This window comes from Mytilus galloprovincialis, chromosome 2, assembly GCF_965363235.1.
Source record: "Mytilus galloprovincialis chromosome 2, xbMytGall1.hap1.1, whole genome shotgun sequence".
Classification (NCBI taxonomy): Eukaryota; Metazoa; Mollusca; class Bivalvia; order Mytilida; family Mytilidae; genus Mytilus; species Mytilus galloprovincialis.
In genome coordinates, this window is record NC_134839.1 from 115,201,910 (window position 1) to 115,215,712 (window position 13,803).

At 31.7% G+C, this 13,803-nt stretch overlaps 1 long non-coding RNA gene across 1 annotated transcript; it reads left to right on the plus strand.

The window, feature by feature from the left end:
- Positions 1-490: 490 nt before the first annotated feature.
- LOC143065510 (uncharacterized) lies at positions 491-13,675 on the plus strand. Its single transcript, XR_012975489.1, has 4 exons — positions 491-590; positions 11,633-11,732; positions 12,582-12,871; positions 13,510-13,675. It is a non-coding gene; the product is annotated as an uncharacterized LOC143065510 (long non-coding RNA).
- The last annotated feature ends 128 nt before the right edge of the window (positions 13,676-13,803 follow it).

Genomic DNA, 13,803 nt, shown 5'->3' on the forward strand with positions numbered 1-13,803 from the left:
CGTCATATAGATATAAAAAGAAGATGTAGTATGTTTGCCAAACGATAAAACTAACGGCTTTATTTATACAGACGCACTGTTTTATAAAACACCCAACAATTTAGAAAAATTTATTGAAGTATTTGTTTATGTAATAAACTATATTTTTACAAATAGATCACGTTATACACGTAATATTAACCTGAAAATAGTATTGAAAATTACTATTATTTTTGAAAAATCTTTTTTGTTAATCAGATAAAAACTTAATAATAAAACAGTTCACTAATTTATATCTACAAACTGTGGTACTACATATATGTAACCAATGGCTATAACCTTAGTAAAACTCGTACAACAAACATACAAAAATAGAAACCAAAAGATCCACAAAGACAAGAAAAAAAAACTATGAATAGGATATTTATAACTACATTCTTTATAGTATAATCTAATACTAAGATCAATGGAAACGACGCTCCTATCGGTCTTTGTCTATATGGTACAAAGAATAACTGGTAAAACCCATGTTCTAAGAAATCAGATATAGCATATGTATATATAGGTGTTACCTTTACAATCGGAGGGACTTTACATCTGAAACCCTCAAGGTAAGTTTTTTTGAGAAATTTTAGACGTATAGTGGTCAATACTTCTGTGTAGACAATAATTATCCTTGATATGGTCATAAATTTTTTTAAACTATTTGAAAAACCGGATTTTTCAATCCATAAGTAATTTCTAACCCAATAATAATTTTAACCTGTATTTGGTAAAAACCTCTCAAAATTGTGTCCTCAGTACTCTTCAAATTCGTACTTTTTGTTTTAACTTTTTCGTGCATTACTGATAAATCTTTTGTACACGAAACACACGTCTGTCATATTATTTTTTAAACTTAGTAGAAAGTAAAATCACATAAATACTGAACTCCAAGGAAAATTCAAACAGGAAAGTCCAAAATCAAAAAGCAAAATCAAAAGTTCAAACACATCAGTGATCAGTATGCTGGAGTTTTTTTTATTAACAACATATTTGTTGAATTTTGAGGTAGACTTTTTTTTAACAAATTGTCGGCATTCCTATGGAACTAACTACGCGCCTCTCCTTGCTGACCTATCCTTATGTTTATATGAATTGGAGTTCCTTCATACACTTGTCAAAAACAAGGAGATCAAAGAAGCTAGGTCATATTAATTCACATTCAGATATATTGATGATGCTCTTTCCGTTACTAATCCAAACTTTTCTGAATAGGTTCCATTAATAGAACTAGAAATTAAAGAAAGCACAGACACGGATTCTTCGACCTTATTTTTAGACTTATACCTCGAATTCGACATGCACGGTCATCTCAGTACCAGAATCAATGACAACTAAATAGACTTTGTTTTTGGAATTCACAATTTCCCCCACCTTTGTAGCAATATGCCAACTTCACCTGCATATGGGATATACATTTTCCAACTTATTCGGTACTCAAAAGTTTGCAGCTCCTACTCAGACTTTGTAAAATATCACCAATGTCTGCGTAGGAAGTTAATTAACCAGTTGTTTTTCAAGAACGTCTCGACCTTTTTCTAAAAAAAGGTTCATTAGAAGGTACCTAGGCCTTGTTGACATATATTCTATATCAAGCCAGGTATTTTTTAAGTCAGTTATCTTTCAAGATGATGTTTTTTTTCATTATCGTAAGTTTTATCATGTCCGGGTTTTTTTCTTCTACCTTTTTAATAAATGATTTTGTTATCAGGATATCTAATCCAAATCCGTATTTTAAACCATTCCTTTTCATTCTTAAAACAATATGCATTTTAATATTAATTCACATGTTGATACAGATCTGCTGTAAAATTTTATATATGTAATTCTGATCTAGAACCTTTAAAGATCTCAATTATCTACTATTTGTTATTTAATCAAACACATGATAGTTTTCTCTACAATAATGATTTAAAATCTTAATTATGATACTCATTTGATATAGTCGAGAGTTTGATTTTATAAAAAAGAAGATGTGGTATGATTTCCAATGAGACAACTGTTCACAAGAGACCAAAATGACACAGACATTAACAACTATAGCTCACTGTACGGCCATCAACAATGAGCAAAGCCCATACCGCATAGTCAGCTATAAAAGGCTCTGATATGACAATGTGAAACAATTCAAACGAGAAAACTAACGGCCTTATTTATATGAAATAAAACTTGAACGAAAAACAAATATGTTATTGTTTGTTTAATGACTTCCAAATGTTTTTAATTATACATTGTACACTCTTTGAGTATGTTTGTTTTGTTCATGCATCGTTGACAATGTAATGGAATTTGATGCGACTGTCATACAAGTGAGAGGTTTAGCTAGCTATAAAACCAGGTTCAATCCACCATTTTCTACATTAGAAAATGCCTGTACCAAGTCAGGAATATGACAGTTGTTATCCATTCGTTTGATGTGCTTGGACTTTTGATTTTGCCTTTTGATTTTTGATTTTCCTTTTTGAATTTTCCTCGGAGTTCAGTTTTTTTGTGTTTTTACTTTTTTTTTTGTAGCGAATACTTTCTACATGGTTAATACCTATTGAATGTGAAATATTGCTATTTTCAATTCATTTGGTAAAAATATCAAATATCAAAGTATTTAAAAGTTGAAATGTCACCTATTACTTCAAACGACAAGGAATGCATTTTTTTCTGAATAACTTTAGTGGTTCGAATAAACAAGTAGGCGTATTGGAAAATATCTGAATAGCTATCGAAGGGATAAAATATCCTTTTCTTTGTAATTCTTAGAACTGATTAAAAATACGTGCCTAGTAATGTGGACAGTAAGTGTTCTGAAATCATCCCACGCATTGCAATTAAGTTGACTGACACATTGGATAATCCTTTTCCCAACCGGATTTCTATAAGGTATTTAAAAAACTTAATATCAACCCATGCCATTGTATAGACGTGTTGATGTGAACAATAGTACATGATCAAACATTCTTACAATATTTATCAAAGGTACCAACGCGGCTAGTAAACATAACAAGTTTTGCTAGCTAAATTATAAATCTACGAATTAATGGATCAAAACTATATTTTGATATTAACACTGTAAGATGTCTAGTAATGATAATAACCTTGCATACAAGTAACCTGTTTCAACTGACCGAGTTAATTTGATGATGTTATTCTTTGTAAATATATGAGTTATTTTAAAAATGTTACAGCAGATTCCAACGAGTATGAGGCTACAGGTACATTCTTTGGTGAGCTTCCTTGCTAGCTCAACCATGAAATGATTATTACCTTAAAATTGGGAGGAGCATAGCACCAATTCATCATCCAATGAAAACACTCATATCAATGGCCTGTTTATAATATGTATGTTTCATACAAACAGGTTTACCTACATGTAAATAACTTTTCAAATTAAATTTTATTTCTTATAGTCTTTGATTGAATTAAAAAATTCTAAGTATTACAATAAATTAGAAGCGAAGTTACGGTTCATGTTTAATATTTAGTGTTGATTCAATGCTAAACAAATATAAATTCTATAGAAAATCCACAACATTTCCCCTTGTACACTCAAATTTGGCAATTTGGTACCTGATAGACTGAGGATTATTGATAGCAGTGCTAGCAATGATTTCCTTAAAACAAGTTTATAAATTTAGATATTGGTTTAAACAAATATAAATATGGACCAATTCAAGTACACCTTCTAGGGTGCGCTCGACTTTCGTGACTTAGCACAATTTTTTTAATTTAATTTAAAAGGTTGTTTTAGATTTGTTGTGAACTATAAGGCAGCAACCATTTGATTTTCTGGGGGCTATGGTTTTTTTTCTGGACAAATTTTTTTTCCGCCTGCGGCCAAAAACAATCTATTTTTTTTCACATAACTGTATTTATAAATGAACTGGGTAATTGATTGAAATAAAATTGGCAAATCAAACACTCCTTCAACATGCTTGTGAATTTGCTTATACTTATCAATAAATTTTAAATTTAGATTGAAAACTTATTTTTAAACTGACTTGTAAAAACTAGTTTTACAATGTTTATATTATGTCACTAGTTCTGATTGGTTCTTTGTTAAACTATTGACTCCACCCAAATGTTTGTGTACCTTACCTAATAATGATTTCATGGTTGAGCTAGCAAGGAAGCTAACCAAAGAATCTACCTGTAGCTTCATACTCGCTGGAATCTGCTGTAAAAGCCTTCTCTTACTACATTTGAATAGAACATAATGCGATGAATACATTTTTCTAATCAATTGATCATACTTATAATTAACTTCTATATAAATACGCAAAGCCATGTACTTATTTGACTCGATCCTGTTTTGAACAATTAATCCCTTCTTCAAATTTCGTATCAGTATCTCCGGATCTGCCGTATATGTATACATATTTGTTTAGGGGCCAGCTGAAGGACGTCTCCGGGTACAGGAGTTTTTCGCTACATTTAAGACCCATTGTTGGCCTTCGGCTGTTGTCTTGTCTATGGTCGGGTTGTTGTCTCTTTAACACATTTCACATTTTTTTTCTCAATTTTATAAAGGCAATAGTAGTATACCACTGTTCAATAGTCATAAATCGATTTAACTTAAACGAATCTGGGTTAAAAACCATAATTGAGGGAAACAAATCAATATTAAAATTTAAAAAAAAAACGACAGAAACACTGAAACATTGAACGGCTCCATAAAAAACGTCAATAGTTATCAAAAGTACAAGGATTATAATTGTATACGCCAGACGCGCGTTTCGTCTACATAAGACTCATCAGTGACGCTCAGATCAAAATAGTTAAAAAGCCGAATAAATACAAACATCCATTAAAACGGAAAACGAACTATGTAATAACAACTGCCGTATTGCGTAATTGGTACAGAACATTGTAAGACAAAATAGTGGGTTGAACCTGGTTTATGGCTAGTTAAATATTCCGCTTATATGGAAATATTAAAATACCGATAAAATGACAACATTACTTCACAGAAATACAGTACAAATACATGTTATAACATACAAGATCGAGAATATAAGTAATATGCATTTAAACACGTAAACCACAGAATAAAAACGAACGCCAAGTGCGTTCAAAAAAAGTATCAACGTCACAAAATTTGACGTCATAGGGAAATTTCTGAAAAAAAGAATATAAAAATTTCAGAATACGAGGAAATTTGCTGATATAAATCTGCCTACCATGACATTAAACGATTTGATAAAAAAAAAAAAAAAAAAACTCACGTTGTAGCCGTTATACTATGATGCAAATGACGTTACCTATTTTGATAAAAATGACGTGACGTTAAAATACAGGTTGACTAGGTCCATTAATAGTCCTTTGAGCTATGACAATTTGGTCTGATGTTTTTGATACTGTAAACAGGGAAATTTTCGCGGTAGTTTAATTTTCGCTATTTTCGCGGTAAGCATTGAACCGCGAAAATAAAACGACAGCGAAAATATCAAGTAAACTCTTTTTATTCAATTTACTTTTACAAATCATGACTTAGATGGAGAGTTGCCTCATTGGCACTCATACCACAGCTTCTTATATCTACATATATGGATAGAATATCTATAGGACTATTGTATAAAATTGATTTTATAGAGACACATATATAACTGAAATCATAACTGTATATCGTAATGAAAAGCAATGTTAGAAGTCATGTCTTTAACTCAAATCAGTAATCTCATAAGCGATCATTATGTATATTGTTATGTAAACAGCACGCATTACCATTATGTTAATGACACATGTCAATCAGTAATCTCATAAGCGATCATTATGTATATTGTTATGTAAACAACACGCTTTGCCATTATGTTAATGACACATGTCAATCAGTAATAAAAGTATCACCTCGTTGAATCTACTACACAGATTAAACAGATCAAACGATCATTAATTAGCATTAATCCTGACAGCATTTTATTCTAATTCAATCCTAATTAGGTCTACTTTTCTGATATTGTGTATGTGTTTTTACAAGCAAACATGACAAACTTGTAATCTTCTTAAACAGTAACATGATTAATAAACCGAAAACAAAAGATTTATGATTGATTTAATAACTTGATTAGGGATATATTATAGCTGTTCACTTTTGAAAATCATTTATGAAAATATTTATATATTATATAGACCACAGGGAAATCGCGAATTTTAAACGGCGCGAACTTGGATTATGTCACTAAATTGCGAAATAAAGACGGCGCGAAAATTTCCCGGTTTACAGTACTTAAAATTAGTTGTATGGCGTAAACAAGTTTTCAAATGAACGTGCACTTAATTCCTTCGGTAAATTTTGAATGACTTAATTTCAATTTATCAGTCAAATTAAAAGGAAAATTAGCAAATTTTTACTGACTAAAACTTAGCAAAAAAATCAAGGAAATGTTTAACGAAGACAAAATTCTCCAAACAATCATGAGTGCGTTTCCAATTTTGGTCAAGAAATTCGTGCGACGTCAAAATTCCGCAATGTTTGATTTTCTGTGAAAATCCAGGCATTGATTTTTTAATTAAAAAATTGTACGATTGATAAGCAATGATATCAATATACGTCATAATTTGATTTAAAAAATAAACCAAATATGTGTTGCGTTTTAAATTCCGTCAGTATTTCATAAATTTCCTATGGAGTGAAAGATGAATACAAATTTATAACTTAATTAATGCTTTGGATAAGCTAAATCTTATCTTTTTTTGCGCAATTACTTGCATTCAGTAAGTAAAGATTGATTTTATATCCCCAAATTTAAAAAGTCTGTATTTTAAATAACTATTTTCCGAAGACAAAAGTTAACCGATGATCAAATCTTGCAAATCGTCCATAAAAGAGAAAAATCATGATAATTAACAACTAAAAATAGGGAATTGCATGAACTCAAAAGGCGAGACTGCGTGTAAGGGTTAGACTCTTCTTCTTTAAGGCACCAGTTGTCATGTGAATCCTCATTCAGTCAAAATCTCACAATCGTGAATAAGACACTGTTTTAGGTTAACAGTCCAACCTGAGTCTTTAATGTAGTTCAGCAAACTGGCAAATATCTGAAAGTCGACACATCGCTGACAGCTGTTTCCCATCTCATCTTTTACCCCCAAAAAAATTCTATACAAAATATGTTTAATGAAATATTCCCATCACATAACAATTACAGGATGTATAAAAGGTTTACATCCTAAAAAAAGTTAAAAGACAAAAAGATATTCTTAATCTTAACATAAAAGGATCTGTACTACAATTACATTCTTCAGGTGGTCGTGAAAATCACAGGTCTTCAATGTTTGATCAGGACCTGTTTAATCTTTTACATCGGAAGAAATGTCTATTTAATTAAATGTTTTAAGTTAATTTATCAGATATGTAGCAATGTATTTAGTCTACGTAGATACTTATCCTCTTCGCTTCTAGTAGAGCATAAGGTCGCCACAAGATTTTGCCATCCAAATCTGTCTTTAGCCTTTGTTGCGGCTTCTCCTTATGTCATGTCAAGCTCCTGCAATTCTGCTTTCATTGTTCGGCGCCAGGTTTTGGGCCTTTCTCTTAGTCTACTTATTGGATATATCTGCCCTCAGCTCTTAGCTTTAAGTTTGATTGTGTGTTTAGATGCATTTATAGTCCAGCAGCTAAGTCTAATATTTTGAGACAATTGATCACTTTATGGTAAAAGCATGAAACTTTGCACAGTGTTACTTATGATACTTATAAACATTTTTGGATATGGAGCCATCAAAAAAAATTCCACAATTGCCGCCAATTTCAAAATGGCCGCCAACATTCATGAAGCAGAGTAAACAAAATTAGTATAATTGATCATTTGGATTTAAAGTCACAAAACTACATATTGCTAGTTATGATGATAACTAATCTTTTCCGAATTTTGAACAATCAAAATTAATTTCATAAGGGCCGACAAATTCAAAATGGCCGCCAAAAATCAAAAGTTAGAGTGATTTTTATAGCATTGATCACTCTATGGTAAAAGCATGAAACTTTGCACAGTGTTACGTGTAGTTATGATGCTTATAAACAATTTGGGATATTGAGCCATAACAAAAAAAATCAACAATTGCCACCAATTTCAAAATGGCCGCCAACAGTCATGAGGCAGAGTCCAAAAAATGATATGATTGATCATTTGAATATAACGGTACATATTGCTAGTTATGATGCTAATTAATCTTTTCTAAATATGTAACTATGGAATTATTTTATGATGCTTATTAATCTTTTCTAAATATGGAACAATCAAAAATAATTCCATAATGGTCGATAAATTCAAAATGGCCGCCAAAAGTCCAAAGGAAGAGTCCAAAAAATAATTGATCACTTTATATAGTCCAGCTGACAATATTAAGGAGTATCATGAATTACCATTGATGCTTAAGGCATTTATGTGTGCATTGAAAAGTTAGATGAGGGATATGGAATAGCACAGTCTTTCATTGACCACATAGTATGTTGGCACAAATCTTGCAACTTAAAACAAAAAGTTGAATAGAGCAGAAAAAACGAATCTCACATGAGAGAATAGATGATAAAGCAACCACATCTATATAAAAAAAACTAGACACAGCTTTTCCGTTCAGTTCATCGATAACCCGTCTGTGAGCTTATTTTGTAATGAAAATGAGCAAGAAGCCCTTCATATGTTACCAACGTTTGGACAAGATACACGTGTGAGAGAATGAGGAGTAAATTGAATAACACGTTGTTACTTGCAAAGTAAAGCGCTATTAATCTTATTGCCGAGTAGGCAAGCAAAGTACAACTCTAAATGTTTAGTTTCCTTATATAATTTAGCATCTCGAATTGAAATGAAAAATGATATTGTCGAATCTAAAAGAAAAGGCAAATCCATGGTATTGTATTTTCAGTACTTAAAGTCTCTTATATATATGAAACAAGGTCGTGCAATGAAACTATTAGTGTTAACAAGTTGTAAGATCTATGTAAACTTTATATGAAAAAGAATAACATGACTAGGTGCAAATGTTTCATTTCTTGGTAATAGTTCTCGACTAAAAGACAGAATTGTATCTAATTTCCCTGACTGAAATGCTTGCAAACAAGGCCGTGAAAACATTCTTGCTTTCAACGATGACAGTTATTACTTTTTGTAGTCAGTATGATTCAGTTTGAACCCAACATCCAGGATCGTTCATATTCTCAGTCTACATTAACAATAGCACAGCTCCTGATTTATAATTGTACAAAGAAACTATCCAACCGTCACATGAAAGATAATGAATTGTGCTTATTTGGGAATCATGATCCACTGTAAGACTAGAAAACGTTATCTTGTAGATACTTTCTTCAAACTTGGATTATCTGTCTCCTACGACCGAGTGCTAGAAATTTCTACTTCCATGGCAAATGAGGTATTGTTTGCCCTGCCAATCTACTTCAAACTCTATTAACTTTATCTGCTGTAAACAACATTGACCACAATCCAAGCAGTATATTGTCAAAAGATTAATTCCATGGCACAGGTATATCATTATTCAAACATATTTTCAGAGAATGTTGAAATGCGTTGTTCAAACATTTGACCAATCTGAACCTATGTTGAAATGCCAGTAAAACATGTCAAACAGAGTTTCTCTTTTACCGGAGAGTTATTGAAATCCTCCACCAGCTGTACTAAGATTGATCAAACCAGATATCCCATTAATTGAAGGAGAACTTTCAATCATATGTCCTCATTCCAATCTGCATTACAAGGGGATTTCAAATGGCTGAAACATGTTGCGATGTCAAGTGTTAAGGCACAAGTGGGTACAAATATTTCATGGTCCGCCTATCATGCTCCAGTACTGCAAGGTGGGGGAAAATTACCAGCAGTGTTTGGCCTTCTATACCTCTGTTTTATGAGCATGCAAAATCTGTTGCAATAATACAACATTCATTGAACATTATTCGTAGCGTTGTAAGAAAGCTAAATCCAGGCCAAACTCCAGTTGTTGCTTTTGACCAACCACTTTCATCAGGAGCAAACATAATACAATGGAACTGGCCTCAGATGTATGGTGAGGAAAACTCTAACATGAGGTGGCCTACACATAGAAATGGTTGCGTTCAAAGCTCTTGATAGTTGGCTTGAAGATAGTGAATGGACTAGTGTTTTAGTAAATGCACAGATTACATCACCAGGTACAGCTGATTCATTCCTTAAGTGTTCTTATGTTACAAAAACACTTAGAGCACACCAAGTAACAGCGTGCACACTTTATCGTCTGTTGTCAAACGCTTACTGCCAGTACAAAAATGTTTTGAGGGATGATCAGGTTATCTTAGAATTTGAAGAGTGGTGTTTGGAACGATCAAAAGAATCTCCTCATTTCAAATTCTGGTATATAATTGAGTCCAATTTGAATTGACAATATTAATATTTATAAGGTCTATACGTCAGGCAAACTTTTTATTATATAGTGAAGCTCTCTCAAAGATCATTCCTTGGTTCTTTGCCTTAGATCACACAATCTAATCACAACGGCTGCTAATTCATCTGCGTGATATGCTTCTTTTTATTAAAAAACGAACCCAGAAACCCACAGAGCATTCCTTGGCGGGATTTGTGTTGTCAACAGGAACATTGTAAATTTTCTAAGGTCATTACCTGTAACTGTGAAAAATAAGACCTCGCTAAAGACGCCATTTTGAGTTGTATTGGCCATTTTAATTTCATAAGTAATGTCACATCAAATAATAATATGTTTGTATATATGTGCATGTATAGAAATAAATGACCCATTACTTTTTAAATAATTTCATACCATACTTGAACAAATTTTGACATGTTAAACGGCACCATTTTGAATATAGCGGCCATTTCGAAAATATAATATATGCACCCAGGTATTAATGATACATTGTAGGCCTTTGTCGATATTAAATGATCAGTTTCACGGATTTGATAACTTTCTATCACACAATTAGTATACATACTAATACTGTCAAACTGAGACATTTTGGGCGCCATTTTGAATTTGGGCGCTATTTTGATGATTTTTGTATTATAAGGTTTAAAAAAAATAATAATTGACAGATCTTAATTGTATTTTCTTAAGTTTGTGACATCTTCTGGAAAAACTTCCTTCAAGTGAGTGATGTTATACTTATGTCGGCCATCTTGAATTTGGGGGCCATTTTGGATTTGTTTTCGTTGCTCCATATCTGAATTTTGTCTATACCCCTTAAACTTTCAACATGCCAAGTTTCATGCTTTTACCATAAAATGATCAATTATTCTGATATCCGCTGGACTATATAGTCTAGCATGTAGTTAATATTTGTTTTGTTTTTTTCATACATCTGTCTAAGCCAGTCGTAAGTTTGCAATTGACACTTTCAGCGATTAACAGTTTCTTTAGATAGATACACTGTTTTATTAAACTTTCATATTGAAAAACCTACTGAAATAATATTTATATGGAATAAAACCTATTGTTCAGAATCTATCATGGTATACTAGTAATATGAGCTTGAAAAAAAGATTGGCATTTATTTATATGTATTACTTAGATGTTTTATTTTATAGGTAGGCATTAATAAATGATAAAGCAGTTTCAAAAAAAGAAAACTGTTGTAACCTTGTGAATAGTATTGTTTCATATTTCTTTTTTAAAGAGAAGGAAAGAATACAAAGATGGAGCTGCAACTGTTGTGTTTTCTGGTGCTGATGATGGTGAGTCAGTTTGGATGCCAAGCTGCAAATTATCAAGAAAAGGTACAGGTTAAATCTCATATATGACTTACTATAGGATAATATATAGATTCATATGAAATCAGCGGATAAAAATCAAAGTATTGAAAGTACCTTGCCGAACCAAGCACACTGTATAATGTAACAGACAAGTGCTTATTAGAAAGGATTCGTAGACAAGCAAACATAACTATTCCCTAGTGAAAATTCCTATTCTTGTATATGCATTAGAAACTCAGTGTTTATATGGTAAATGCATTGGTGTAACATCGATAGACTAAAACAAATCAGTGTGTACAGAGGATGTTTTGTCGATTAAATAAAAGCAACAATAGTTTACCCATGTTCAAATCTCACCAATTAAAAAGATAAATCAAGGTAACAAATAAAATCTGAGGAAAGCGCATGAACACTTAAAGTAGTAAGACCGTAAAAGGTAAAATTACAAAAAAAAAATGAACTTAGAGGAAAATTTAATCGGAAAGTCCATAATCACATGGCAAAATCAAATAACAAAACACATCTAAAACGAATGAACAAGAACTGAAAAAACTGATACAAAATAAATTCTTTTAAAAAATGCACATGATATGCATCTTATACTTCGACTTCTATTAGTTTTGTATTATTACTATTTAGTCGATACCATTACCTGCATTAATCATCAACGTTTGCCTTGTAGTTTTTTTGCCAATATATGGTAATAAGCAACTACAACGGCATGTAGGTATTTTAATTTAGTTTAATATCCATAACAATTACAATTAATTGTTTTCTTATGATATAAGGGATGTATACTTTCTATTCTTTAGTACCTATTTTATATCTGATTTGATTTAACTACACGGTCTTTAATTTTCCGAATCGTTACAGAGTTTTGAAGAAAAGGTTTTTGCCCATGTTGCTAATTTTACACCAGCATTTGCAAAAAATTCCTTGGAAGATCGAATGTATGATTTAAACACTCGTTTTCTGTCCATACTGATTAACAAAGTAGTGAAAGATGATGCAAAAATATGGGGCAAACTTGAAAAGGAGAGGAAGTCATACAGTAAAGCAATTGAAAGCCTTAAGACTGAGTATCATGAAGAAATTCAGACGGTAGATAGGCTGCAAAGCGAGGTCATCACTCTAGAGACGCAAACTGTAAGATTGAAGGAAAGGTGAGATAATTTGAGGGATATTTATTTGGCAATTTTTTGTATGTGATTTAAACTTTAGGTTGAGACCATTGTTGGATTCAAAAGAGGACATCAGATATAGGAATTGTAATATTCAACCCTTTTTAAACTTTGAGTTCTACTTACGTCGAAGACTTTCAGATAAATGGTGATTTTGGTATAGATCTACAAGAATCTTCTCAATGTTTGTCTTTAAGTCGCACCAATAGTTATGAAAACGTTTTTGCATTTAAAATGATTAGAACTGCAACCATTTGAAGCATATGGGGTATGTCACAGATTTTTGTACTGTAAATGAAAATAAAAACAATAATACCTTTCTCTTTTATAATATCTGATATTTTTTTTATTCAAGTCTTTTAAAATAAGTAAATATTTCACAAAAAATCCGAAAAACTCCGCTCTAAAAGTCTGTATATCCACGATTTTTAATCGATAGATTTTTCTTAAAACACTAAACGATGTTAGTATTCAAATTTCTGTTTTAATGATATTAAATAATAATAGAGTCGCAAACTTAACATGGGAACAGATTAATGTAAGGTCAAATCATTAACTTACAATTCAGGTATGTCTCTGATAGTTGGTAGTTTATGAATTCGTTATTGTATTTATTACAGTGTTGAAGATTTCAAATCTAAGTACCAACACATGTTGGACAACTATATGAAGCAATCAGAAACTATCAACGAACTTGAATTAAAACTGCGAAACACACAGCAAACACTTGAGCAGAGAACACAAGAATATGCTGAAGTGGAAGAAAAAAATGCCGCATTGAAAGAGGCAAGTGGTAATATAGTATTATTATTTATCAACAGAGTGACAGCAAACCGGATTTTCCTGCAGAGGTCAAACTCTAAACAATTGAGCAAGTATATACACAACATTTAGGCTTAAAACAGCTCTGAATT